The sequence below is a fragment of the Taeniopygia guttata genome, chromosome 2, assembly GCF_048771995.1.
Source record: "Taeniopygia guttata chromosome 2, bTaeGut7.mat, whole genome shotgun sequence".
Lineage (NCBI taxonomy): Eukaryota > Metazoa > Chordata > Aves > Passeriformes > Estrildidae > Taeniopygia > Taeniopygia guttata.
Genome location: NC_133026.1, coordinates 13,170,680 through 13,194,591, shown reverse-complemented (window position 1 = coordinate 13,194,591; position 23,912 = coordinate 13,170,680). Strand labels below are relative to the sequence as shown.

General features: G+C 36.8%; 1 long non-coding RNA gene across 1 annotated transcript in view; it reads left to right on the top strand.

The window, feature by feature from the left end:
• LOC115493636 (uncharacterized) overlaps positions 1 to 23,083 on the top strand; it is a 34,126-nt gene extending 11,043 nt beyond the window's left edge. Inside the window, exons 3-5 of the long non-coding RNA XR_012054445.1 lie at positions 20,408 to 20,495; positions 22,257 to 22,306; positions 22,833 to 23,083. This is a non-coding gene — a long non-coding RNA (uncharacterized lncRNA). The remainder of the gene's footprint in view (positions 1 to 20,407; positions 20,496 to 22,256; positions 22,307 to 22,832) is intronic.
• The last annotated feature ends 829 nt before the right edge of the window (positions 23,084 to 23,912 follow it).

Sequence of the window (23,912 nt, the reverse complement as noted above, 5' to 3'; positions counted from 1 at the left end):
CCAGTGTTTTAGGGGAGATAATTTAATTTCTTCTGGACTGTCTGTGTCCTGACTGATGCAAGCCCTCCCTTTGTGCTCTCCCATGGCTGCTGACCTCACCAGCACAGCGCGGCTGCTGCTCTAGCACCGTCTGGATTTAGGGACATTCAACACAGATGAAGAGCTGCTGTGCAGAAATGCTGGGGAAAGAAGTGACTTTTTCTTATTGCTTTTTTTGGGAGAGCACTGCTGGGCCCCTTCCATTGTACACACCAGAGCACGTAGCAACTGCTCAGGCTATCGATCAAATGAAGAAATGCTGTCAGCCCCTTGAAGTTGCAACCATTAAAAGAGATACACATGGCAGGAGAATGCAAGTCCAGCCATGCACATCTCTGCAAGTCAGAGGGAAGTTCTTCCACGGACTTTTTGAATCAATTTAACTTTTAGACATCAAAAAGTAGACAAAAAATACAAACAGCCAGAATATATGAAAAAAGTAATTGAATTATAAGAACACAGCATATTACAGTATTTCAATCACATTTCTGCCACACAGAGAGCCAGTGAGAAAATTTCCTATGTTTTACAACCTTTTACATGTACTTTGCACTTCAAACTATTTTATGAAACAACTGATATAATGAAAAATGTTCCAAAAATAAGATCAGGAAGTGAGCTTATGTAGTGGGTTTTGGAGCTCAGCAGTAGGAAGAGGTTTGTTGGTATTGCTGTACCCCAGGTCAAATTTTTTGGAGTGGTAAAAATGGTTCCTGGAACTCAATGTGTATTATTTGTCTACAACTTGTACGTGATTTTTCTCTTACTTACCTTTGCAGTACCATTGTCTCTTTTCTGTCCTACAGCCTCCATGTACATATTCCCATCAGTTCTTTGACCACATTACGAAAATCAGATCCTTTTCTATTGGGCCTGCTGCTATTTTTCAGCTGCACTGTAGCTTGCTGTCCTGTCATTGGGCTCTTTTACTTCTCTTGTCTGTCATCTCCCAGATCTCAGCTGCTGGGATGTGCAGACACTTGGGTTGCTACAATTATATCAGTATTATGGAGTGATCTCACATCACGCCTTTTCCTCAGCCATCAGCTATATTTTGGGGGACTAGTCTGTATTAAAAATTCTCTACAGTATTTTTCTGGTCCTTATATGCCAGTACCATCACATAATTCCTTCCTGTCAATTTACTATAAACATTTTAAATTTGGCATGGGAATCTGTTGCCTTATAGCTCCTGTTATCTAAAAGGAAAAGCATTTTCAGCTCCTTGTTACACATTAAAACCTGTTTTCTCTTCAATCTATAATTTTTACTATCATCAAATTGAATAAATTCACTATTCAAGTGGGTACCTCATTCAGAGATATGTTTTGCATGAAAGGTGCAAATCAGAATTCATTTACAAAGTCCAATATGATATTCTCATCTTGAGGTTGGACTCTTTCAGAGACAGTAACATACACCAAAGCCTCTCCTGTTATCTTGTTACTATGGAAACAGTGATGCAGAGCAGTTATGGGTGGAGATCTGTGACACTCAAAAGCACAGTATAAAACTGATACACTCCATAGCCTGCATTTTTATTCACCCTTAGTGCTATAGAATGGCATAGCATAATAGTTGTGATAGTTATCTTGCTCATGTGTATGGGTAAGTAACATAATGTAGAAGAGGAAATACTAAAAGAAAGGAAAATTTGAGACTGAATAGGGAATAAGGAATCAGACTGTTTGCCACTGATTTATTGTATGTCTTTGGAAAGTACTTTTGAGCAAATCAGTCTGTGTCTCACTTCCCCAGCTGTAACGTGCCCTCTTTTTCATTCTCTTCTTGTTTTCTTTAGTTAGGTAACAAAGCTTTTAATGTGAGAATCCTTCCTGCTGTGTTTTTAGAGTGCATGGCACAATTTTGGGAAGGGTTTCATTAGGAACAGCAGAACAGAAGAAAGACATAATATATCTACAGTAATAGAGATATAAAAAGACTTTGTGCTGGTAGAAGCAAAGCCTTGTCAATAAACAAAATTTTTTTACATGGGAGATGGCATTCATTCTAGGTAGTTGGAATGGTGAATGGAATAAATATTTATGCCCTGTGGAAGTAACTAAGAAGAACAGAAGGTGATAATGCAATATGATATATAATTACAAAGAATAACACTGCATTCTGAAGTTTGTGTGCAGGAAAATTCATATGTTTTTTTAAATTAAAAAAATTGGTGTCATGGCAGAACATCATCTTCCCCTATACAATTTGCCATGCTTCTATCTGTAGACCATCCTAATTTCACCATCACAACTTCTCTGACTTTTAACATGAAGAAGATGTTCCTGATTTTTTGTGTTGCAAGCAACTGAAGCTTCCTGTTAGAGCTGGTTGTTGAATATTATTTTATTAATATATTCATGGAAGTATTTGTTTATTCACATTGCTATTTAGTCTTCCTCATAGATTTTGTATTTCTAATGAACTTCCTAGCTAGCAGATATAGAAAAATTTTTAGTAAGAGAGATTAATAGAAAGAATATCAGCTCAATGCATGATTATGTTTACTGTTTACACATTTGTATTGTAATGCCTGGAAAGTGGAACCACAGGCCCAGCTGCATTTTGGTAGATGCCAGACAAACACGGACTGAGGCAAGGGACCAGCTACTGTGTTCCACTGATTCAAACTTAGAAATTACAATATCAAAGCAGAGTGGAATAGAACAAAAAAGGGCATTTGAACTTCAGCCTCTCACTTTTCTTGCTACTGTTAGTTTACATTAGGTCTGTGCCAGATTTGTGTTTTCCATGCTGATAAGCCTTCATCTCCAATTTCTGGCAGCAATTCTGAAATGACACTCTTTGAAATACTTCAGTTGCTTTCTGCTATGGCAACTATGAATTAACTGATGACTGATGGTTAAAAGGATTGTTGCCTACATAAAGGTGTTTTGTTACCTTGAATTCAGGGGAGACCTTACTATTTATACTAATTTCTTTATTTACACTGCTTGTTAGTTGTCATGGTGTAGGGTTTTCCACAACTAAGAGATTTGCCATGCCCAGATTCTTCATTCCTGGAAGAGAGTCTGACCTGTTTTCATGTCCCCTGTTTTCATACCCCATCCCATTTCCTCTTCTGGTGAAACTTGTATTTTGAAAATATGTAAAATTTTATGACAATCAATGTAAAAATGGGCAGCTGTAGATTTATTTTGTTGGTTTTTTTTTTTTTTTTTTTTTAAGTGTCTGTTTAATTATGATGGCTATTTCTCTCAATATCAGCATCTAAAAGTCTTAGGAAAAGACTTTTTAATATTAAAACTCCATAGATTTCTGGTGTAACACACAAGAATAAATCCTAAATAAGAGACACTGATAAGGTCAGTGTGGTGAGGCCTGAATAAAGGTGTGATATGCAGAAGTAATTATGGTTAAGAAAATTCTCGTGCTTGGGGTATGGGATCAGTCTATTACTGAAAGTTTACTGCTGCCCTGCACATCTACAAATTTTCTTGTGCTTTAGATGTAGATAAATATTAATTTCTACATTTAATACAGTAGTTTATTTGTCACAGGAGAAAGAATTGGCACACTAAAGTGTTGTGCATGATCTCTCCAATAAATTCTTCACTAAGTGAATGACAAAATATTCTTATCTTACAAATTCCTTTTGTTACCTGTGGCCAGGGAACCTAATTCTCCAAGAACAACAGGGAGTATTATACATCTTCTGAAGTTCATAACAAAGGTTAGTTCGTACAGGTGGTCCCGGTCTTTCCCCATTGGCCCAAATCCGTTGTCTTGGTCTGCCACACAGCAGTGGGTCTTCATCTTCTCTAATTTTAGGCATCTTAATGTTAGACATTTAGACTGACTCAGCTTCATTACACTTCCCTTAGACACCTATGATAGGATGACATGTACTTTCTTTTGGACTGCCTTAATTTGGGAGTCTGTGTTTTTAAGTGGATGAAATGAATTCTCATGTATGCTTCATTACAAAAATGTTTATATTCTATGCTTTCTTTGTATGTGTATTTATAGGTTCCTGAAATGTAAGGGAAACCAAATGAAACCCATTCCTTGTTCACTCTGCAAAAAATTTTAAAATAATATCCTGGAATAATGCACAGACATGGCTATGATATTGCTAAATACAAAATCTTCAATGGATATATTTTTCTTAATGGCTCATATTATGATCTTGAAAAAGGCCATGAACTCTAGGCAATTCTACTGTCCTGAAACTAAGTAAAATGCAATGCCGGGAGAGATAGGAGAGCGTCTTGGTTTAGAAAAGGCTGAGAGGTAGAGATTGATGTGTTTATGCACTATGTATTCAGCACTTGACATGCTTAGTAATGCTTTAATTGGAAACCTCACCATATATTCTTCATTTCTCTCTTTATTGCTGGGAGATAAATTTCCAATAAAAGGGTAGGGAATGTATTTTTGCTATTGAGCTCCCAATTGCTGTGTCAGCAATATAATCTACTTGGCATTGGTTCTGCTTTCAGCTGCAGTAATTTTAATTGAAAGAAAAATAGAGTAACTTCGGAGATTCAGAGCAAAATTGTCATGGCTGTGCTCCTGCATCAGGGCCAAGCTCCATCTCAGTCTCAAAGTATCCATTCTACCAGAAGTGAGCTGTTCTGTTTGGTTGTGGATGATTTCTTGCACTTGATCCATCTTCACGAGAAGGAGTTTAGACTAACACCACTTTACAGAGGAGTTGCTGACTCCTCCTGTCCAGAGGGATGTGGAGTTTGAGCAGAGCAAGTCTCTCAGTGGAGCATTAAGAGACTGATTGCTATAGCAGTCTTGGATTGAGTCTCAAGTGTCACAGGAGACATATGCTGAATGTTTCTGCAGGGTGTTTCAGTGGGACTCAGGAAATGCCATATTTATGCATTTATGTGCTTTCCCCATCCTCTTGTTTTAGCTTAAAGCCAAAGACATCTGTCCATCCTATCTCCCAAAAGTGTTGTCTTATTTTACAGTGCCAAAATGCAAAAACTTTTTGAGAGAGAATATAATTAATCTAGCCACTTGAATGATGGGATAAACATCACGATTGTTCCTTCAGAACATGATAAAAATTATGACAAGCTTAAAAAGGGGAAGGATGAAAATAGACTAATGAGTAGCCTGTTTTTTAATCTCAGTGAGTACTAACAAGGATAAGACTGATGCCAGTATTTGAGAATAGTTTGTTTCACCAAACCTGTGGTAAATTGCAACCCAAGATCCATACAGTTCTAGATTTCAAGTACAACTGTAGACATGATGATTGGCACAGGCAAAAATGAACCACAGCGTTTTGAGACTTAGCTAACTTCGCTAAAAATTGCTCCAGAGGATGACTGGCCTCTGACAGAGCTGCTGTGCTAATTTTCCCAGGCTGAGCGCTCACCTCATTTTTCTTTCAGGTAATAGATGTAATGCCTTTCAAACTCTTTCAAATCCATAGCACTTCATTACCAGACCTGGGCTTTGGTGATTAATTTGTTGCAGCAATGAGGTGCTGCCTGAAAAAGGACTTCTGAGCAACAAAGCAGCCCAAGAAAGCAGCACTTGACCGTGGAAGTTTTCTTTTGTTTCTGTGGTATTCTATCAATGTAGCTGGTCTGACAGGAAATTAAGAGAAATGCAGTGATAAACATGAAAGATAGAAAGACTAACAGTCTTGAAAGTAAAGACTGTTCTTTTTACTGTCTTAAAAACTTTAGGACCTATGTTTTTCTGGATATAAACAGATTCTTACATTTTGAAATTTTAGCTCATTGATTTGGGAGAGGTGATTGTCTTACACACTTTTAATGTCTCTTCAAAGAGCATTGCTTTACTTTGTCATATGTTCTTTGTGATTCCTGTACACAAAATTATGTAAATTCTGAGGCAGAAACATTTTGTAAGGCACGAGGGTCAGTAAGATTCAGATAATGTACCATAGCTATATCTCAGCAAGGCATAGGGGAAATGAAGAGTTGAGGTAGCTCCTGGACACTGGCTTGTGCAAATGGACTGTATTAAATTCCTTTGTTGGAGTAGGGAACAATATGGAACAATAAGAGTTTTGACTACAAAAGAGATTATAATAATTTCTGTATTTACATAAGAATATAGCCAGTTTCTTTAGGATACAGAAAGTTTCAGGTGTTTCACAGTATGTCTGAGAACAGGACCAATTTACTTAAGAGGGAATTTTTGTTTTATTTCAGTAGAGTTGTAAAACAAATTTCACTGACCTTATACAAGAGAAATTTTTGAAGGGCAAACTTTGTTTTTCTCCCTTCCTGTACTAACTTCTTGAAGAAGTCATTAAATATTCATTCCAGCAGTTATTTTTTTTTCTCCACTGTAGACTATTTTGCCTCCTTGCAGGTGAGAATTCTAGTACCAAGAGTAAAGTTTTTATTGTTTGTGTGTATGACACTTCCCCTGAATAGTAATGAATGGAGAATACACTGAATGGCAAGCTAAAATTTATTTTCGATTATAGGTTTCTGGGCCTTCAATTATTCTTCACTATAACCATGTCCTGCAGTTATTTTCATGCTGTGGCTTCATGTGGGCCACGTGCCATCAGGGTGACACAGAAGCTGTGCCTCAAAAGACCCCTGTTACTACCAAACAAAATTATAAGCAGAGAATAAATAGATGTGTTGTCTCATTTAAAATGTAGATTTTCATGTATGACTGTGCGCCCTGGACCTGGGAAGTTACCAACCTGGGATGAGAAAAATCTGGTGTAATCTAAAATCAAATGTAAAGAAAGAGAAAAACCTCTTATGAGGTTTTCAGTCAACCTTTCAAACTTAAGTCTTAATATGTAAGTTAATACTTAAATGCTTTCATGGACCAAACATTGAATATTTCTTAATTGATGTTGATTGATCATATAGAGAATTGGACTAAAACTCAAATATGTACATCATATTTACTGATTATGATCTTTTTCAGACAGTCAGCACAAATATTCTGCTTGTGACGATGGCAAGTGGACTTTGGAAAATATTCTCAATCATAAAAGAAAAACATTCATTTTTTTTTTATAACTCTTCTCAGGGGAAGAATACTGAGAATCAGAGTCTACTCTTCAGAAGGGTGACTTAGTGTCCTTATTTTAGATTTAAGGAGCCAAAGACAGAAGGAAAAGAATTACATCACCATAACAGTTCAGATTTTGTGTTATTAAAGCCAGCCCCTATCTCTACTGATAGCTCCTACAAGTGCAGAGCAAATCAGGCCAAACATTCTCACTCCTCACGAGAGAGTCCTGCAGAAGGACCCCAAACCAAGAGCAGTGAGGTGGTTCCACATTTCTGAAGAAGAGGAAAGCATCGTTTGTGTCCTCTTTTGGACACTCATGGAGGTGCAAGGAGGCTTCTGCTTCAGCATTTTTAAAGAAAAGGCAAAAGAAGAGGGCAGACTGTCTTTTGCCAGATTTTTACCAAGGAGAGGGGATGTCAGAATGCTACTAATACTTTTGAGGAGCATCTGAAAATCATACTGAGCATATGAACAACACAAACATGCCTCATAATAGAGCCACCCCTGAGATTTATAAGTGTTGGTTGTGACTTAAGTCTTTCATAATATGGGCTGCATCTCAATATAGATCATGCCCCCTCCCATCCATGGACACACAGCCTTCTTCCTTTCCTCCCAGAGATCAAATAGGATCTGTATGGCAAACTCAGCAGTTTGTAGCATGGAAAAGCACTATGTAATAAATAAGTAATAAATTAATATTTAATTGAATCTTCTTTTAATGAAAGTTAGCACCTGAAAGGAGGTGGAGAGACAGATGTATGTGACCAGGAAACTCTTTGTAGAACTGCAGCGACCGCTTTGCAGAGGCCTATGTAAAAAGCAGAAGCTTACATTATAAAAACGAGCTAGTCTATCTCTTAACAGATTTACCTGGTCAATGCAGAACTAACACTGCTTGAAATGTAATTATGTGGCCTGAAATCCTTGTGTGACAGTGCAGACTGCAGTCCTGTGGTCCACTGGCCAAAGGTGCAACTCTGAAATGTCTGTTTGACTTCACTCTTTCTTAGAACTAGTGTGCAGTTTTTGTTAAACACAGGTCAGGAGATCACTATATGAATGATTGCCTGTTGGGACTGTTCCTGCCTTTTCTTTTGGCAGAATTTTTTTTGCTACAGTTGGTTTCTGTCTATTTGCGTTTCTGTAGCATAAAGGCAGGTATACTAAGGTAAGGGCAGCTGCAAGCTGTTCAGGTTTTTTAACTTCTCTCTGGTTCCTGAAAAGTTACTGAAACAAAAATCAGCTATGTAAGGGTTGTGCGCTCCTTACTTATTATTATCTAGTTTTGCCCAGATATTCAGCATGGAAGAAGTATGTAGATTTTTGGCAGGAAATCTGAAGGTATAAGTGTTTAAATTAGTTCACAATTTTCCTTTCTGCTGATTTGCCTTGCTCTGTGCAGGGAGGGGGTTTAGCACACTCATAATGGCCATGCTTTTAAATAGGTATATATGCAAGTGGCTGAAAGAAACTTCACCTTTGCACATTCAACCTAGTTCAGCCCATGTATTAATATTCCTTGCATTTTCTTATGCATCTCCTCAGAGAGCAGATTAAAATTAAAATTCTGCCAAGGTTGGGTAGCAGAAAGGATTAGTGAGTTAGGTCTTCACCTCTAGAGAGAAAGGTGACATGAAAATGATTGGACTGGACACATCCTTATTCTGGAAACTATTTGTATGGATAAAAAATTCTCCATGCAGCTGACAGCTTGTGCTGAAGAGATATCCAGGACCAAAACAGCAGGAAGGCTGAAGGTCAGGATTGAAGTGCAGCACATTGAGAGAGTTATACAGACTTTGCGTGTTTATCTCAAGCTATTAGCATTTCATTTTCAAGACCAACTCTTTACTGGAAAAACTTTAAAAATTATTGTGCCCAATCCTCCCATACAAACATCTTTTCAAAAGCTCTGAAGCAGGAAAAAAAAACCAAAACAAACCCAAACCCAAAAAATTGGTCAATGAAATAGCCCCCCCCCCCCCCTTTTCTCATATCTCATAACTTTGTAATTGAAAGGCTAAATGTAATATCTCATTTTTGAGGAAGAACTTCAATGGTATTTTCTCTTAGAAGAGGAGAGAAATATCTGAGCAAGAAAAAATGAGCACTGCACTACTTAACTTCATGCCTGTGTCAATTTTAGGAATTGAAAATTTGGCCTAAATTGTAAGGATGAAGATAACTATTGTAAGTACAGAAAGGGGACCAGTAAATGTAATTGAAGGAATGTTCTTGCCTGTATAACTCACCTTGCAAATCTTTCACAAAAACCAGCAGAAAGTAAGCGTTCAGAACTTGCCCTTGCTTTTTGCTGCCATATTGTGATTGTATGGAAAAACTGGGGCATTCACACATGTTATATACTTAGTCCATTAAACTTATGTGTACATAAATATCTCAAAATGGTACACAAACATAGCCCCAGATCATCATCACCCTTAAATACAGTATATCCACTGTTTGATTGCTATTAGCAGGAAAACCCCAACAACAGTGCCGTAATCTGTGCTTCTGAAAAATGTAAATGTCAATTTTTGGTCTTTAAAAATTATTAAGCCTAGCAAAAGATAGCAATTTCCAGTGTTTGCTTGCTTGGTAAGATGCAGGAGAGTGAGCATTACTCCTGAGAGCTGCCATTGGTTAGCTGGAGGGAAAATGGATATCAATTATACATAATCTAAGAAGCCTCTGCATAATAATCAGGCCCAGTAGGGGCTTTGGGGCAGCTTCGTTATTCTCTTGTAAACACAAGAGCCCAGATAGACATGTCAGTCAGGAGTAGCGGCTGCAATTCTTCCTTTTTAACACCTTCACATTCTATTGCTTCAATATGCAAACAAGGCTGTTTAGCTGAGGGTTGAGGCTGTGCTAATGAGCTCCCTGCACTAACCCTGAAGTAAAAAGGTTCTGTTTCACAGCTGCTCAGAGACTAGCTCCTCTGGGCATGCTCAGGTATTGGAAAATAATTCCTTTTAAACAGAGGAACGCCAATCAGGATTTCCTGCATTCTCTTCTCTTTTTTCAGCGTGCTAATGCAATTACCTCCTAACTTGTGAACTTTTTATGGTGCTGAAAAAATGTTTTGTCTTTAAATTATGTATTTTTGCAACCAGAAAGAAGGGAGGACTTGGAAAATTCAGCAGATGTAAAAATCACATCCTCCTTTTGTTCATGGAGGACCAGAACTAGGGTAATTTTCACATTTCCTTCTTAAAGGTGGACAGTCCTCTTATTCCTCTCACCTCCATGCATTTCTCCATTTCCAACATAATTTCCATTTCCTTTTAGCTGGTTTGTGCAATAAGCGACAGAGGAGGCTCCTAGGGCAATGCTGCCAACTTCATTGCTGCTTGTCACTGAAAAGGCCAACTCCTGTTGGTTTAGGACCTTGACTCTGTCCTAAAGCTAGGTTTCAGGGCATTGCTGAACTTAACCAACTGCATAATTGCCTTGGTAAAGAGGCACAGACCCCATGACAATCCTTTATGCATGAGCCAACATTTACGACTCATGGCACAAAACATGACGATCTCTCGAATATCCAATTATTCTTATGAATAAAATAGTTTTCTGGCTGGAACAGTCAGAAATCCCTGCTGGGTTAATTTAGTGTCTGATAGAAATCATTTGGGTTTTCTGTTTAAAATAGGGCAGTGTATGATTTCTGATACAACTTTGTGAGATGCTCCCTGTCTCCATTCATCCACTCACTCTTCCCCAGGACTGTGCCTTCTAGCAACATGACACCTGAGAGCAGACCTATAGGCAGAGCCACAAAATGCCTGTCAATTGAAAGTTACAGCTATCTCAAACCATCATGTGTTCTATTGAAGAGAGACAGCACATTTGTAATATTTAGCAGTCAAATATTGTGATCTACTTTATTTCACTTTGTTTTTGGTTGGATTCCTAATGGCTGTCTCCATGTGTGACAATCCACGTTACTGAGTCACTGGAAAAGTCTTAGCTTTGTAATGTTTCAACACGTAAATTATTTATTATGTTAGCTTTATGGCATATTAAAACCCTGGTTAGACAGGTAGGGCCAACTTCCTTCTGCCTTGGAGAAGCTCATTAAATGGCCATCATAACTGGACAGACTTAATTGTGCTATATCGAAATAATTCTGTCATTTGGATTCAAATCCAAGACAAATGGCCTACCCAGAAATCTCACTTATTTGACTGTGTCTGGCAAATGATTAAAGTATGCTGCAAGCAGTTTACTTATGACATGTTGGTGAAAATTTACAAGTAAAATTAAGAAACTAACATAGAATAAGACTTTGCTTGTTTCAGAGTGTTTTTAAATTATACCATACCTTCTAGTACTAGTATCCTCAGACAGCAGAAAATTCATTTATTCATCCTTTTTTTAGGTATTTAAAAAATAATAATTGCCAGTGGTTACATTTAAGTGCAGTTTAGAATTCAAATTTTGCAGCTCAGAGAATAAGTGACTGAAAAAAATATCTGCTTTCGATTCAGGTCACCTTTCCAAATGTCAGTTTACAACTCTTCAGTTCACTTTGCATGGTCTAAATGATGAGCTTTTAAGCACAGTTATTATGTAATTATTCTATTGCCTTATAGCTCGTGCTAAGGAAGAAGGCTGAGGTAATTAAACCACTTTTCAGAGACTCAGATGACTCCCTCTTGTTCTGAAAAGTGTCTGTGTCAATTTAGAGAAGTCACTTGACAGAAAAGTTTTACAAAACACTTTTAGAAATTTAGATACTTTTGCAAAACTTGCTTGGTCCTTCCTCTAAGTGGTCATTGTCCCTTACAGCAGGGTTACAGGTGTCACAAGGATCTGAGAGTCTGTGGAGTGCCAAGCTCTAGCAAGTGTGGAAAGGCTTGACACTGAACACATCATTTTTCTTTCCTTCATATTTTTCTCTGTCTAATTATACTTCAAGCAATTCGAGCTAGAATGCCTTATGCTCTATGAGGAGTAAAAATACCATTCTGACTACTATTTTTCTGCCATCCATCTATGTGGTAAAAAGCTATACTCAGTAGTTTGCTTCTCAAAGAAATAAGATTAATCTCATATATATATATTTTTTAAAAAGCAATGAAATCCTTTCACTGCATTTGTAAACAATTTACCATTGAAATTTTTGGTTCTGCAAGAGCAAACAACAGGGTTATGGCAACCTCCTTAAAAATAGCCAGTGAACTGTAGCTTATGATTAGGGGAATTGTGCAGTGGTTTTATATTTGGCTTTGATAGCTAAAAGAAGAAAAAGATTAAGTAATGCAAAGGTTAACCTGTAATACCAACTTGTTCATCATCACCACAGAACCAATACTTATTACTTCATTCTATTAAAAAAATCTTGCGTTGTGATTCAAGGAAATGATTTAAAACCAACTGACTTAGAGTCCCAAAAGCCAAATTTATATCAGTTCAATGCATAATTTCCTAATTCACTAAGATTTTGTAGAAGATTTGAAAGCTCTCATCATGCAAACTGCTTGTTTGAAAACTTAAATATAAAAAATAAAGCCCAATAGAGTACATTTAATCACTCTTGGTATACTTTTCTCTTTTTGTTAATCACATATAAAAAACCTTTCTGTGCTTATTCCTTTGACTTTATGCACTAGGTGTAACACATTATAGGCAGCAATGACTGGCTGGATACTGATTTTTGATATTTAATTTATTGTTGTGTGTATAAATATTTTTCTAAAAATTGTGCACAATTATTGCAATATTAATACCCTGATTCTAATGCAACTGGGCTATTGGAGGCATTTAAACTAGGTGGACTAGGAGCCTGCTGGGATAGAGCAGAGTCTGTTGTACAGTTCTGGGTGGGCTACAGCTTAGTACAACTTTGGCTTAGAGGGCACAGGTTGTCACACATCAGGACTACTAGCCATGGACTGACTTAGGAGGTGGGTGTATATATAAGAAGAGGATTTTATTCTTTTCTCTTGAATATTTGATTTTTGTGTGATCAAAAAACCACACAAGGGATTGTCCACTCTGGCTTTGGAAATGAGATGGACCTGTGTTGTGCATTTGAAAACAAAATATTCTCATGGTGGGATCATCCAATTTCCCTAGGAAAATATGCAGAACTCCAATCAGTAAGACAGCAACAAGGGAAACAGAAAAGTGAAATAGAGTTTGGGGCAAATCCTGTGGCTGCCTGCAGTTAGGGGGGGATGGACATGGATTTGGTCATGATACATTCCAGTGTGAATCACCATTTCATTGGTGGGAGGCAGACACTGACATGCTTTAGCCTTTGTCTGGCATCCTGATGAGTCTGACTTTGTTATAATACATACATTAATATTATTTATCTATTAGCATTATTTCCTTCAGTTGAAAGAAAGCAATTTGGTTCCTAATTAGTTTCATTAAATATTTTTAGTGTGTGAATATTTTCAAATTAAGCACTGGCTCCATAAAATCATTCCAGGTACTGCTTTTGCTGCAGGACATTAATGGTATTTTTTAAAGTATTACTACAGATAAAGGAACTTTGTTCTTTGTCTGTCTACCAAAGTGCCTGAAGTGAACTCCTGCTAAATTACTAATTAGTTCAATGTACCTCAGAGATGACAGCCTTTGAGACTGGCAAAACTTGTGTTTTGAACGAAAGTTTTTAAGATGGTAGCTGGTGCTCTTGATGACAGATTTGAGGAGAAAATGAAGTTCCTCCTATTTTTTTCCTTAAGCAATATCACAGTGAAGCAGTTGATTAAAACTGACACAGTGTAATCAAAACTGAGCACCAGTCTAACTTTAATAAGAATACATTGTTTATCTTCTCATAGGGAAGTGTTATTGATATGTGTTGTTTCAACTCCTATTGGGAAGTCTTAGGTTCAGAATGGAGTTGGTAACTGTTGGTAGCTGCTGGTGCCAAACCCACGATGGGTGAAGTTGTATAATAAATGTACACACAGCTACTTTGGCTTCTTCCCTGCACAGAGAGGAGAAACAGGAAAGCTGTGACTGAAGCTGTTGGATTGGACTATTAATTGTATTGGAGTGCTTGAGCTCAGCCCGTCTGTCCTGGGGTAGATTTGTTGAGGAATTAAAGCCATGATTCACACCACACATCTTAAAAGCAGAAATGCTTGTTCATGCATGTGAAAAAGTGGAAAGTGGGGATATTAGAAATAAACTTTCCCACTTCCTTCATATTCCCCTTCAAATGTATTGTGGAGAATGAGCTGATATTTATGGTATTTGAAAGGACAGATATAGACTGTGGGACACAGTTGAAATACAAATTGCTCACTAGGGTGTAGTGATTACTCTGTGTTTAGCCATGAAGAAGGTGGGGAGAGGCAATTTGGGATAACATAATATTTAAAAAAATTTCAAAGTTGCTGAATATTTATTAACATGATAGAGTGACACCAAAGAGCCAGCCAAATGAATTGGTCTTATGAGTATTAATGTACACAATATGTCTTTAAGCATGTGCTTTTATTTGGGCTGAAAACAATTTGATATTCCATAACTTCACATTAGAATTGCAATTTGTACTTAAAACTGGGAATAGCAAATAGCTATAGCAACAAAGAGCAAGTTGTTGCCTTGTATTGAGACAAATGTTATATTTGCCTACAAGATTTTTTAATGAATTGTATTTTTCTTCATGCATTGTAATTCCTGACAAAATCAAAGAAAAATCTTACATAAAGGTAGATTATAAATTATTTTGTACAAAGATGACGAAATATTTACAGATGTGGAAGCAGAACACCAGGAATAGATAGAAACAGGCAATAATAGGTGTTGGTACTCTCCCCATGTCAAATGGGGATACAAAGAGCTCTGACCAAGAAACTGAGCAATTTGCTTGACATTATTTGATAAGTCATTGAATGTATTGAACAATGGCTGAATGCCAAGTCAGGAAATTTTGGCTGAATATCAGATTCAGATTTCAGCCTTTACCTGTAAAGACTATTCCACAGTTGTATTTTCATATTTTCAGATGGCGTGTCTTCTTCTAGTAGTCTTCCTTGTTTAGCTTAGTGTTTTTTTTTTTTTTTTTTTTTTTCAATTATTTCCTTAATATGCCCAGGGAATTGGGAAGGAAAGACAGTAGACACTAAGGAAACTGTTTACTCTGTGAGCACAGGCTGTATTTCAGATATTGAAATCTTCTCCTTGCATGCACTCACCATTGTTCTGAATGCTCTGAGGAAGGAAACAATAGTTGTGTTGGAGAGTGTTTGAAGCCCTCCATGAACCTGAATTTTCACACATAGAACAATAACATGTATTCCCCAATGTCTGTATTCACTTTAGAAAAAATTGTTGTTTTTGGGCAATATAGCAGGTATCCCTTTTGTATTGATGTGTTTTGTAATTAATTTGTTTAAATAAGAAAACTGGAGGCCTTTACTTAGTGGTCCTGTCATATTAATGCTTTTATAAAAATGGTGACATGCTGAGTTACAGAAGCTCTCTCAGCTTTTTTATTCTAAAATTTTATTCTTGCTCATATGCCTCCAGAACTGTGCCTAGCCACTGGGAGACCTTATGTTAACATCTTCCAGGGCCTCCAAGCGAGGGTTTTGAGAACTCTTCTAGTTTTTTGCAATTCTTAGTCTATCTCTTTCTTTTCTTCGCCTGCTTTCAAGCCACTGCAGGTTGCAGCACTAAGTCAAACTTTTATGTATCTCTCTTGGGGATTAATGGTGAAAAAGAAAAGAAAATAAACAGAAGATGGTGGTTTTTCATATTATTTCACAATTCTGATCCATATTGCAATGATTTTCTATTATCTCTTCAGTGATTTGACTGTATATAGACAGAAAATGATAGGGAAGCAATGAGAAGAGGGAAAAGAGAAAGGCAGCTTCCTGAGACCCTATAAATGGCAGGATCTCCTCTTAGACACTTGTTCCCATCTACCTCCTAAAATCCCACTGGTTCTGTTCAGAGGCTTCCAACAAAAATCTCGCTGCTTCTCTGAGGTCCTCCCTAGCAGGATCTACTGTACTGACAGTGGAAAATTAAAAATGCCTACAAGGCTGGATGGCTGGATTTCTTTTACCTTAGTCTTGGTTGTAGTATCAGTTACCTCTAAAATCATTGTCCCAGTCAGCAAACTTGTATGAGGTCCCAGAATGGTCCAAGACTAGATCTGAACATCCAAGATATGATTCAAGACAGCTACATCTTCAATATTCCTCTTGCCCAGTGCTATGAACTATTCAGGACTGGACTGACAATCCTGCAATTAACTCAAAATTAAAAAGAACTTTGGGATTTTGTTTCTTGTAAATTTCTTCAAGTAGATTACTGGCATTAGATCATTCAAGTGATATAATTTGAACTCTCCAATCTTCATTTTACCTTTCAAAATTATACCCTATAGAGACTTAATTTTTCTACATGCAGGCATTTAGATACAGTGCAAGAGGGGAAACATTTACCTTCATGTATCAGAAGGGAGGGTTTTGGAAAATTGATAGACTGTGGAATTTAATTAAGAATCACGTTTTCACTCTATATAGTGGGTGACTGCAGTGAGGGGGTGGAAGAACATTCCCCAGCTAACCCTACAGACAAGGGGAACCAGAGCTCAGTGAGAACAGGTTTTTAATCTCCGATGTTCACCAAAATTTGCTAGACTCACCATGACAATACTTTTGACCTGCAGGGAGCCAGCCTGTTCACTGAAACAGCATATTTTTGTTAAGGACAGCCTGTGTCTGGCAGGACCCTTTCATTCCCTTACTCTGTGCTTCCTATACAAAGGTCAAGTGTAATCACAGACCACAGTGAAGAGGCTTAGGAAGCTCAAAAGGCTTAGAAGTTAAAAATGTGGTAACTGGGCTACTGAATCCAGATGGGAGCTCTGAGCCAGGCAAAGAGTGTGTCTGAATTAAGTATTTTCTTTCAAACAGATGACACTGTTCTTGTGGGGTAGAGTTCCTACAATCCCTGAAACAGAAGCTGCTAAAAAGTTTGTAGTGTGCTTTAATGATCCCTGAAAAAGAATCAGGAGAGGAGTTACCCTCCAGTAACTCAGCACTTCAGGAACTCCAGCAGTTGTTGATGAGGTTGTTTACCTGGGTCTCCAACTACTCTGAGAACTAGCCTGGAGTAGTCTACAGCACTCTTGTGAGGGCACATTCCGCTGAGGACTGTCAAAAAGTCTGATCTCAAATCCCAGCAGTAAAAGCAAGAACTGTAGTTTGGAGACTATAGTCCAAACTACAGTGACTAAGAGGATAAACCAGTGCATCTTATTTTGCAGCACATTCATGAACCTAATCCTTCATTTCCTTGGATCATTCCTGACAAGTACCTTTAATGTTTCATGTTGTCTACAAGGGAGCATCATGTACAAATGGAAAAAAATATATATTTTTTGATTTTGGTATGGACAGCAGTTCAAAGTATTTTCAATTCTACAATTTTTTTTTTCCTATTCTGTTGTTCCCATGTGGATTTGGGTGGGAAGGGGAAAGAATTGGTTCAGCAGTCAAATGTAGGATTTAACTGTGTACAGAGCCATACTCTCAATTCACATAAGCCCTTTTGAAATACCATGCTTTGTCCTCACTAAAAGGAAAAGCTGTTCCTTCATGTGTTAGTTAACAAAGGTTAAGTAAAGCATATTACAATCTGAATTATATAGGGCTGTTGCAGCTTGCTTAAGTGTTAGCAGGTCAAAGAGAACACAGTGTCCTTGAAAATGTTTTAGTTTGACCTGCTAACAAGTGTTGATACATCTGTCTTGTTCAATGTGTTTTTGTGTGTGAATGTGCATGTATTTAAGGACTAGAAATGTTATACAGCAAATGAAAGTCCCTCAGAATTCAGCAAGTGTCATTCAAATGGGAAGCAATCAATCACTGAGTACCAGAGTATACCACACATTCCCATACATGACTTAGTGTTTTACTGAAGGCTTTGTAGACAATACTTCTGCAAATATTTTTCATTTTTTTGAGCATTTCCAAACATCAACCCATTAAAAGCTAGACAAGCCTATAAATTGCCTAGCTTTTTCACAGTGTTGATAAAAAGTAGTAATTTTTTGATTCAGGATAAGTTAGCATTTAAAAGACAGCCCTATCAATTTTTAAATTGTTAGCAACTATTCAAACTGACTCTTATTGTCTCAAAACCTTTTCATTATTCTTGTCAAAGAGGGTAGTAAAATGTTTATATATATAACTTGTGATAGTTTCTTGTGAGCAAATATTTTCAATTACCTCTGGCCTGTATGCCGCTGTTGCACTAGCAATGTTCACTGACAAAGCTGAACTCCATGGTCTGAAAAAACTCAGAAGGAAGAAAACCCTTCATTATGCAACTCGCAACTTTAAAGAACGAGGCAGACACAACTGCTGGGTCCATTGCAACCAGGGGAAGCACCAAGAAACTGCAAGACAATGCAGAGCTGCATGTGTGCCTGCAATCTCAGGCCACCGGCTGCCTAGACACTGTCAAGGACTTGAAATATGAAAATATATGTGAAATTAAGATGTGGGAAACATTTTGCTAGTCCTTGTGAGCTAGCAGGAGTGGGCTGTTGAAGGAAAAGGTGAGGAGTTCATAGCTGATGAGATAAAAATGGAAGTGCTGGAGGTACACACAGAAAGGAGCAAAGTGTTAAAAGCAAATAGTCCAGAAAATGGTTGCAAGGCTGGGTGCATATGGAATATCTTAAGCAGTTATAATGAGATGATATTAATGAGTGTTCTAGCAGTATCCTAATGTTGAAACTTTGCTCTGTGATTTCTTTTCCATACCAAGTTCATCACCTGTTAATGCCCTTTTCTCCAGAGGGGTCTTCTTTAAAAAGCAGAGACAAATAAAGGTCCTCTGAAGGAGAGAAATACATTGCTCTGGCCATTGCAGAAGTCAATCACCGCGTATGTCCAGAACATGTAGCTCTGGTGTAGGAGGGAAAGGGAAAATAAAAGGATTGCAGCTATAAACAGAACAATACTTTTTGAGGCACCCTGCAGTTTTGGTTTTGTTTTGTATAGTTTTCTACTTTCCTCTTTCTATTTCACAAACTACAAAGCTTTTCATCTTGTTATTAGGCAGAATATCTTACTTCATAGATTTGTAAGTTTAAAAAGTCTGTTTGTTAAAGCATGTGATATTTTCCACTTCACTAAAGAGATTTAAAGTAACAACTGTGCTGTGTTTTTTTATTTAAATATAAAAATTACCAAGCTATCAGCACAAACCATTTAAACAACTCTTCTTGTCTCCTGATTGGCCTACCAACAACTTTATATTTATACTTTTATTTGGTAAAAAAATTCAGCCTTTACTCAATATAATCAGACTCAATATTCCAGAAAGATTATCCTTCCACTGTTGCTGGAAGCATAGCAACAAAGTTTGTTAAAATACCCAGCAAATCAACAATCCACACGTTAAACACTTCTGATACCTGTAACACATCAGCACTCAGATGTCTATAGATTTTAACATTCTACAAAGCATCAAATACGTAAGAGTGACCACTTATTAAGACTGAAATGTGGAGCATGGTGGTGAGTACTTCAGCTATTCTTAGACCCTTTTACTGATGCTGAACCCATCACAAGAATCCTTTCTGAACAGGTCAATTGTCTAATAGATCAAAATTTCTGGGGCCTGTATTATTTTGTAAGAATTTTCTCTAGCTAAATAGGAATAGCAAGCTGCTCAATAGCATTCAGTTCTGTAGAAAGCATTTACGGTGGGACCTGTTTTCATCAGGAATTAGAACAGATGGCCTTTTAAAGTTATTTTTGAAATTATTTGTTCTATAATAATAATAATTATTGTTTTTTTCTGTATTGCCATGCAAATTTTTTTGAGAGCAGCAACACCATCCTTTCACTGGCACTTGAACCACCATAATGTTGTTGTAGGAAGACATTGAAATCTTTGGTGTATTTTTCTGTGTTAAACTTCATAGGCAGGAAAAAATATCCAAGGTATTCCAGAATAGTAATTTAATCCTGCAGCAGGTCAAAAAATAGATATAGCATGTCCTTAATGTATTAACATGTGTATACATTAGTATCATGGCCTATAACATGACCAGGGACACTTTATATATTAATCCAATAGCAAGTTCACAAGTGTAAAAGCAAAAACTGAGCTGTATAAAGGTCTGGCAAAGCTACATTCAGTGGTGCTCAAAATAACTTCAAAAACACACTGGAAAGACTGTTGTCCCTGAGTGAAGATAAAAGCAAATATTGGACTTGACATAGTCCTGATTGGGTGGGAGTCTGAAAGGCAAAGCCAAGACTCAGGGAGCACAGAGTGGTAATGAGGAACTGATGGCTGGTTTTCAGAGAAACTGAGGGCTTTTTCTGGTTTTAAATTATACTCTATTTTTAATATACAGGTATTTTTGGTTCTTCTTATTGAACTGTGCCTACATGAGTTCATGAGGGATTAATTCACCATCTCCCACAACCCAGATCTAACAGAGAGTAAGTATTTTTCTCCTCTACTCAGAAACCTCATCGTGTTTCTGATATGGTGAAGAAGGAGTTATAAAAATTTTATTGGCTTGTATCCCTGTAATTCACTCTTGAAGAATCATGCAATTTGAGAAACTCTCTTGACAAGAAAGTCTGATTTATTTTAAGTTTGTAATAGACATTTTTTGAAAGCATGTTATTTAAGGAAGGTGACAAAAGTGGATTATTATATTACCATTTAGATTGGATTCACCATAGGTTTGCTTGTAGTTAAAATCATCTTCTCTGAAGACAAAAAATTTATGGAAAATAAATAGAACACAAACTTGTTGATAGCTTGCATCATCTCATAAAATTATACTTACATGTATTAATGCTTTTGTATTATGTTTGTGTAGTACAGTAAAATGCATTATCTAGGTAGTCAATCTAAACTTTTAAAGGTGAAATAATTTGAAATCAATTCCAACTAATCAAGTTAAGAACTATGTATCTTAAGAAATACCTTATGCTGCAGTACATTCATGTATATGGAAAAAAGCATTAAAATATATCTAGTTAATCAAGACTTTTTTTGGTATTGATTTTCTTTCTTTTCTGTTATAGATTATTTTATAATGTATTAAATAGAAGGTAAATAAAAACTCATTTAGCATTCTTACAGTGTTGGCATGGTTTGAAACACTGAACTGTCTTTGCTTGGATATTTTGCTGAAAGAAAATACTACCAAAATTAACACATTTCTGAGGAAGTCCAGTGGTATTTTATGAGGATATCTGTATTCTCAGAAAACTTTTAAGAGGTTAACCAGCAAATTGCTTATCTAGGAGCCCTTATTTATGAATTTTTTAAATGTTTAAAGGGACTTAAGTAGTTTGTGTTCATATATGTTAAAATCAGTAAGAATGAAATATTTGAAAGAAAAGATGGAGCTTGGGGGTCTTAATCAACATATCTTTGTCAAATGAGAATACTTTTGAATTTTACTGGCACAGTATCATTTTCTTTCCCAAACTGATTCTCCTTTGGGAGAATTACACCCTTATTCTTAGCAAAAGTAAATCAATATTGTCCAACTGACTTCTGTGAAATTGTATCACTGCAAGCCAAGCATGAACCTGGTCCATCTCTTCCACTAAAATTAATGGAAGAAAGATGTGTCCAGATGACCTAGAATATTTTGAATCTGTATTTTCTTCACTTGTGTCAAAACAATGCTTTTAATAGTATGTATATTTTTATACATTGTATGTGTAAGTGCATTTTAAATGTGCTGAATGGCCTAAATGTAAGCTGTGATTGATTATTCCCATATGAGCCCAATCTAATTCTAATCCATTGGTTAGGATATAATAAAAGACTGTTTTCATCAAGGACTTGGCATCCCCTTGAAAATTGGATTTCAATATGACAGCAAGAATGAACATAGTAGAAATTGGGAAGTTAATCAAGCTTAACCAGAAGTCATAGCTCATATAAGCCTAGGACTCCACAGTCCTAAAAGCAAAATAAACACCTGGTTTTAATTAATAATGTGAAACAAACAAAGAAACAAACAAACAAAAATGTTATTGAAATATTTTATTCTACTATTTATTGTTTTTACATTTCAGAAAAGGCAAATAAAAGGACCCAATATGGTACCTACAAACTATACTTGTGTTAAGTAATACTTTACTCCATGGGTAGTCTGTGAGTAAGGTTGTCAGATTGCCTTGTATCTCTGGGCATTTCTGAAGAAGCTTCTTTTTTCTTTTTTCTCTTCACAGAAATTAGAGGGCAACATGACACGCTTCAACTCACATGAACCTTCTAAAAGGTACAAAAAGTATATTTTCCCTTTTCTAGGCACTACTGATGTGCTAGAGAAAATGGAGTGTGCCTTATCCAGTTATTTGAAAAATATATGGACTTAGATGACTTTATTGTGTGAAAATCCAACAGATGTAGAATGAGATAAGATGATTTTTAGCAATTTTACTGCAGATAATATTGATTTACATGACAAAAAATAAGGGAATTGTGATGATACAAAAGAATTTGTGGCTTTTAGATTTTAGAACTCCATAAATGGTGTCTGGACTCTTTCATATATCTCTTCCTATCCTGAGATGTCGTACTTCTGGCAGAGTGTATTGTGGTTTATGTCCATACAGATATTCCTGTCGTCTCTCGAGAATGCATTTGTGTATTGCTTTGCATGGCTCCTGAGTTCATTCCCTTTGTGTTTGTGAGATCAATTGCTCTTCATTTGATGTGAAGCTGCTTCCTAGTGGGGCTGGCTGGATGGCTGGCTGGGTATGTCTGGAGTTATCTGCTAACCTAAATAGTGGTCTTTCTTTCAGACTTTATCACCCACAAATTTTCAGATATCCATCATTAATAAAACTGCCTTGATTTCTCTGGAAGCCAAACAGAAGATCAGAGTTTTTTTCACGTGGAGCAATCTCTGGACTGATTCTTCTTCTGGAGTCCACAGCCCTTTCTGTGCAGCAGTTAATGAACTGAGATACCAGAGAAGTGTGAATTTGTGTTCTAAATGATGTCTCTGATTAGCATGCAAGAACATTTAAATGAAAAATACTGATGAAAGCACACATATTTTGCACTGAAAGCTTCTTTATTTTATATTCATGCTTCAGAGAACATAACTCTCACTGTGGAATACTTTCATAATGTGAATGTTGGAACGTGTGCCAAATGCAAATGCTGGAGCATTTCTATCACATCATGAGAAGCTGGTCTGTCTGTTCACCCTCTACACCTGGGAGTGATCTCTTGGAACACTCCCTGGATCTGTACACCTGCATTTCATTTTCTACAGTTTACTTCAGTTTTGTAGTATTTGTTAATCTTGTAGCCTTCAAGAAAGCTTTGATTTGCTGGGGTTTGGATCCAGCCAGAGCTTATTGATACACACAGGTTTTGTGGGGACTTGCACTGATCTTAGTGAGAAAGGCAGAAGCTGCAGAAGAATTTGGAGACAGCATGAAGAGATTAGTCAACAAGCATATGAAAATTTATAATCTACCTGCACTTTAATTTCTTAATGAAAAAATCCTGCATGTTTAGAAGTGGGGTGTTCACAGTGCCCAATTTAGCCTTTTTTTTTTTTGGTCTGAAACTGTCCCTGTGGTTGGTAGTAAGAGAGGCTCTGGCAGAGGGTATTTCAAAGCAGGAGATATTGCATAAGGAAGTTAACCCCTGAGGCCAAGGATGGCCTTTATAAATACCCTTCACTAAAACATTTGTATTTTACTCAAACATTTGGTATACAAACCTGAATTCATCTGCCTTAGGAGCTGATTAGACCCCTTGTAAAAGCCAGAATTATGTACCCAATTAGTGTGTTTGTTCTAAGCGATGGTATATTATAACCTCTTGGGAAAATCCAAGAGTCTACCATGTATTGCATAATTAAGGAA